This window comes from Ambystoma mexicanum, chromosome 6p (assembly GCF_040938575.1).
Source record: "Ambystoma mexicanum isolate Mex_15411 chromosome 6p, UKY_AmexF1_1, whole genome shotgun sequence".
NCBI lineage: Eukaryota > Metazoa > Chordata > Amphibia > Caudata > Ambystomatidae > Ambystoma > Ambystoma mexicanum.
Genome location: NC_090935.1, coordinates 1,515,174,323 through 1,515,180,322, shown reverse-complemented (window position 1 = coordinate 1,515,180,322; position 6,000 = coordinate 1,515,174,323). Strand labels below are relative to the sequence as shown.

General features: G+C 39.6%; 1 long non-coding RNA gene across 3 annotated transcripts in view; it reads left to right on the top strand.

The window, feature by feature from the left end:
- The first annotated feature begins 395 nt into the window (after positions 1–395).
- Positions 396–6,000, top strand: part of LOC138510592 (uncharacterized) — a 357,934-nt gene continuing 352,329 nt past the window's right edge. For all 3 annotated transcript variants that reach the window (XR_011280418.1, XR_011280420.1, XR_011280419.1), the window contains exon 1: positions 396–517. This is a non-coding gene — a long non-coding RNA (uncharacterized lncRNA). The remainder of the gene's footprint in view (positions 518–6,000) is intronic.

Below are 6,000 nucleotides of genomic sequence, written 5' to 3'. Positions count from 1 at the left end.
AGTGTCCAATTTTCTTGAAGAACGGATGCACATGTACTCCGAGTCGGAGCTCCCTGTCCCAGCCATGTGCAACGCATTATACCTGTATCCTCAGTACTTGGACTTAATCATGGATAACACCAGAAATGTATCCATTATATTTAAAGCTTAAACCGGCATTATGTGAATTTAGGAGCAGCCACATCTTGAGTATTGTCGAGTACCTAAATGTATAAAGTCATAGCCAATTGACTCCTTAATTGTCCATTTCATCTGTAAATCAGCCTTATATAGAAATGTACTGCAAAATCATTCCGAAAGTTGGAGCTCTCCACCCATCTGCCACACAACACTAGCAGATGTGGCCACAGCAAGATGGCGGCCAGTATGGACCGCTATCCAGAGCAATGCAGGCTGGGTATTTGACTCCCACGACAACAGGACGCCTTAATACAAACACGGCCACTCTGCAGGTTTTCACACGCTGATTCGATCGCAAAGATGGTTGCGGGTGATACGGCTGCTTTGCTGTTCACGGGTAAGAAATTCCCTCTTGCCAAACAGCCCTGATACCCTGTGCATACCTTTAACTCACATGAAACACGATGGCCGATCACTGGCACTGTTGCCGTGATAGCGCTAATGTTTACCCATTCACCATGTTTCCCTCCGTGCAGGGCTGTGGTTCCGCCCTTGATATGAGCCATGGCCCTGCACAGAGGTTGGCGAAATGCCACGTGTGATTTCTCCATAAGTGAGCACATTTTTTATGTATTTCGAGCCTAAGGAGTAATGATAGTGAGGGGTGTGCCCGCAAGGGACCACATTCACTATTTCAATTATGCCCATCAACTTTGAAACAGGTCCAACCCCACATTAGTTACTAAATGCTAATTGATAATTGAATGCCTAAAGATTCCAAGAAATGCAAACTACTTAATAAATAGTGAATATCACAAGCTGAGACACCTTTTTAACTTTTTTATGGTGACACGTATGGAAATACAACACTGTTAAGTTCCAACACGACATCCTCCACTCGAGTCATAGATATGACGTGTGAGTACCCAACTTCGTGCGAGTGTCTTGTCCACAACGTTGTAATAACTCTGTAAAATTACTGTATATTAGTTGCATTAGTAATGATACTGGTCCCTGTGATTTTCAACTGGGTCAGTCTCAATGCCTCCACCTACCCAGTATCGAGGTGAGAACTTTCCATGTAATCACATGTTGGAAACATTTCTAGAGTCCAAGTAATACTGGTACTAAATACATGCAGATGACACAACCAACTAAGAAGACAGTCCTGAAGAATGTGGCACTAATAAGACAGCCCACTGAAACCGGTCGACAGAATAAGTGGAGATAGCGGGAAGTTTCCCACTGCATTCCTCGTTTTTTAGCAATAGGGAGATCTACAAATCAATAGATCAACCCTCACTAGCTGTGTCTTCAAAGCAGTCCCTTTTTAACCACTCATTAGAGAGTAATCTTTTAATTATGCCCACTCACCCCCAGGACTGCCAATAAAGTAGCCATTACCTAATTACTGGTAAGATTTTCCTTGACTCCAGTTCCACTGTTTTTAGTTCTATAGTTACATAACAGCCAAAAGCCCTGACTTGGGCTTCACCTGTCAGCATCACAACTACCAATAAATTAACAAGAGATTAAGCGGTTAGTGTCTGTAGCTACAATGAAATATAACATATAGACAATTGAGAAATTGCAAATTAAAGTGTTTTTCTCTCATTTCCTTATCCTATCCACTATTAGATAGGCAGCCCATCAGAGCTGCCCAGGGGTAGTGGTCCAGAGAGGCAGGGATAGATAGAACCTTCTCTGTCCCCCTTTCCTTTCTTTCAACCCTAATTGTTGAGTAGTCTCTTAATCACAATATAGGGAGGAATACATCCTTCCCAGACACTGACAGGTAGTAACTAGGTGTCTCTGCTCCCCCTTCAGCTGAGACATTTTCAGAATATCCAATCATTGAGGAGCATTTTATATATGCCTCTCGCATACAGACTTTTAGCCCTATGGGTGGTATGCCCCCCTCCGTTTTCGTGTTAACAAATCTTGCTTGGGCAGTTTCAATTACTGCCAATCAATCAAGATCTCTTATATTGAGTTAAGCTGTATGAGTGGGGACATGAGATTAGTCATGTCACACTAATGAGAGCTTTTCATTCAAATGTAAAACATAGACCCAAATATATTTACAACCTCAGCCTTTGTTACATTCACTGAGTTAATTAAAGTGGCACGTTCAGCCAGTAACAGTTAAAACAACTGCCTGCAATCATGTATCTGCACAGAGTACTTTGTTACCCTGTTGCAAGGAATTGTATGTTGGTGCAAAACTAAAGATGCAATGGGAGCATGTTTGCTCTGAAACCTGCAAAATTGCAAACTGTGCAACCAGAAACCTGCCTTAAACCCTTGCTTGATCCATGTAATCATTGGTAAATCCCTCTCCCTACATGAGCCCTATTTCCCTTGGCTGCCACAATTGGGATCACATAGATGTGATTCTGTTAAATGTGCACTTCGCAAAAGCAGCCCTTATAGTGTAAACTACAGTATTTGATCCAAAGAAAACACAAATATTGATTATTTATGATATTTGGTCATTGCTTTGTCACTTATGAGACATGGACCTAACCATAATGTAGTCGTGGAATAAATGATCTACTACACTGTTTGCTGGGCAAGAGGATTTGCCTGGGGCATTTTTCTTTTACTGTTCAAGGAGCCTACCAAGACAACGTAATTTACTCTTCCCCATCCACAGGCTACGGGCAGTAGTAGTTGAGGTCTCCAAATACTATTCAGTTTGTGATTGAGGCAGGGGGATATTACACTGGTCTTCGGCAAGTGGGATAATTGCATAGGTATAATGATTGCCACCTGCCGCACAGCTCTTCAGTTTTTGTCTTCAATCATACAGCATCCAGGGTATATGGGTGTTGCCTGATGCTTCAACCTTCACCTCCTGAAAGACTGAAGATGGATTCCCTAGGTTGAAGCCTTTTACCAACTGTACACAGAAACCAGCTCCATGTCTTTGTAAAGAATTGCCTTCAAGTATCCGACTTCAAGAGAATCTTTTAGGACAACATTACTGTGCATTCTGGCACATGCAGTGGCCCATTCAGTGTGGTGAAAATAAACCTATAGTCACTCCTATATTTACTCCTTTTGCTTTAGATAAGGTTTTATATTTTTGTAGGCAAGTTTGTATTATGATTTGGGTACTTTAACATCATCTTCATGAAAAATAACTTTATTTTATTGATACATTTTTATTGTACTGTGCAGATAGTCACAAAAAAGAACTTTGTACACATTCTCCATCAAAATTAAATAAGAAAAGAAACAGAAAAAGAAAATGAAATAAATTCACTAATACATCCCAATTTCATAAAGGCACATAAACATTTTTTAACAATATAAAACCTTAAAAATAACACGTCAACTAAATTACTATTATAATCAAGAAATCTAAAATGAAACCGAAGAATTATTGCTGCTATTAGATACATACAATCTGTGCAATAACAGAGAGATTTTTATAAGATTCAATTCGTTTAGATATTTAAGCAGAGCGATAGACAAGGAGATCTCTTTGCTAGATGAGATCCTGTACCAGAAGTCCTGGGTAGAGAGCCAGACTGGATTTTGAACAAAATGCGAGTAGTGTTTTTCTCTAAGGACAAGGGTAAAAGAACATGATATAACAAGATGTCTCAGATCTTGTATCAGCCCTTCTCCACATTGAGTACATTCCCCTGCAGATGGATCGAGTTTTAACCATTTCTACTGCGTTTCATTGGTTTTAATAAGATTAAGTCGAAGAGCAACAACTCGGCTCACCAAACAGGATTGGGAAAATGTCTTATGTATGGGAGAACATATTTGCAAGGTTTTTCACATAAGGGAAATGTATTAGTATATTTTAAATAACTGAAGCTTTAGTGCGTATCCAGTCTGCTCGCATCAATGCATGCTTTACCTTGTCTGGGTTGTCTATAAGAATGGATTTAGAATATTCACAGTTACATAAAATTGCTTCTGCATCACAATGTAAGTTTATCAGATAGGAATTCCAGTGCGCAAATAAATAGACATTCATATATTCATACAGTAAATGTTTTTTAGGAATGAGGATTCGTCTGTAAAGGGCAAGAACCTTCCAGTTGTAGTATGATTTCAGGGAATGCAGAACTAACTCAGAACTAACTCATAGCACAGCTTGGAGATAGGTAGAGAAAGAGATAAAGATAATGCTTTTTTCCATAACAACCTTCAAGCCTGTCCCAAATAATGTGAGTTGCACAAGGATGACATTCTATGCCATATAGAATGGACGGAATGATCTTACCTTTTATAAAAGTTAATGAGTGGCATAAGAGAAAATCTGCAAACTGTATGTAGTAGTTTTTTCATCTGACACATAAATTGGTGTCAGTTATTTTCCAAATCTACCTTCAGATCTAGCACTGAATGATTAGGGGTAAGAGTAATACCCAAATATTTTACTCTTTTCTCTAGAGGAATGCCTTTGTTATCTAAAATCCATTGGGGTTTAGATGTCTTTTTAAGGTATTTACCAAACATAATTACGTTTGATTTATTGGGGTTAATGACTAGGTCAATCACTTTGGAATAGTCTTCCAAAGCTTTTATCAGATGCTGGAGACCTATGCGGGTGTTATCTATTAGTGCTATATCGTCAGTATATGCCAGAAAAAAAGCTTACACTTATCTGTGACTGGAGAGACAAAGGACAAGTTTTCCAAGAATGCCAGTAGATCAGCAAGATATAAATTAAAAAGGAGAGTGGCCTTGCCTTACCCCTTTGGAAGTAGGTATCGGCAAGGTGAAATCACCGGCTAAATTGATTCTAACTCGAATAGATGTTTGCTCTTGGAGCGCTATAATAATTTGCACCAGGCCCATAGGAATGTGCCATGATTTTTATTTGGTCCAGAGTTTTGACCTGTTACCCAGATCAAATGCCTTTGACAAGTCGAGTCACATAGGTAGTTACTGTAGGTGGGTGGCCAGGTGCCGTAACGGATGGCAGCCTAATTCCAAGCTCCTGTCTCGGCATATAAGATTAATCTTTCTGCATTATTTAAGTGAAGCAGAATACTAAAAATATCTTTTCTTCCGCGTGTTACTGGCGGTCCCTCCGTGACCGGGTGAACACATTTTCTGAATTATTGAAGTATTCGGAGATGCTGCGTAGTTCAGGAGACGCGGCCTGTGTGTCACCGGGTTCGCGTTGAAGAGGAGGCTGTGACGCTCAGTCAGCTGTATGGTGGACGAGATGAGGAGGCTCGGCTGACTTAGGGAAGCACGTTTGCTTCAACACAAAGTCCAATTTCGACACACGAATACAATACGAGGTGAAAGGCATCTTTTTACATAAGAATTTGGGAAGCAAGATTCATTTTGGATACTAAAAAGTTTTTTTCCAGCATATTTAAGGAATCCAAGTAATAACATGTTCTCATTTCGTTTACCCTTACACTGAACATTTTATGAGGATAAGACTGTCTAAAGGGTATATTTTTCAAGTGGCATTTATCCTTTAATAAGGCTGATAGGCCCTTATGGATACATGGCTAAATGGATACTCCAACTGAGAACTTGGTATAACTTTGGTATTTATTACAGGTGTGGGAGATCCCCGTGGTAATATTAGCTTCCTGGGCTCTTTTAATGTGATACAAGGAATACAATATCAGATATGCTTATAGAAAAGAAACTACTCTGCTAACTACAATAATTCTGCAAGATGCAATGTTAATCCAGTGCCGTTGATGTCTAAATTGTAAATGGATAATGCAGCTGTCTTGGATATTAGGTCCCTTTTAACTCATAAGAGCAATGTAGAGGAGTGCTATGTAAGGGCCATGAAAGCATAATATTGAGCTCTTACCTCAGTCATTGGAAGGAAAGCACATTAACCAACAAAGTATTGCTTTTATCAAGTGTTACGCACTTTGT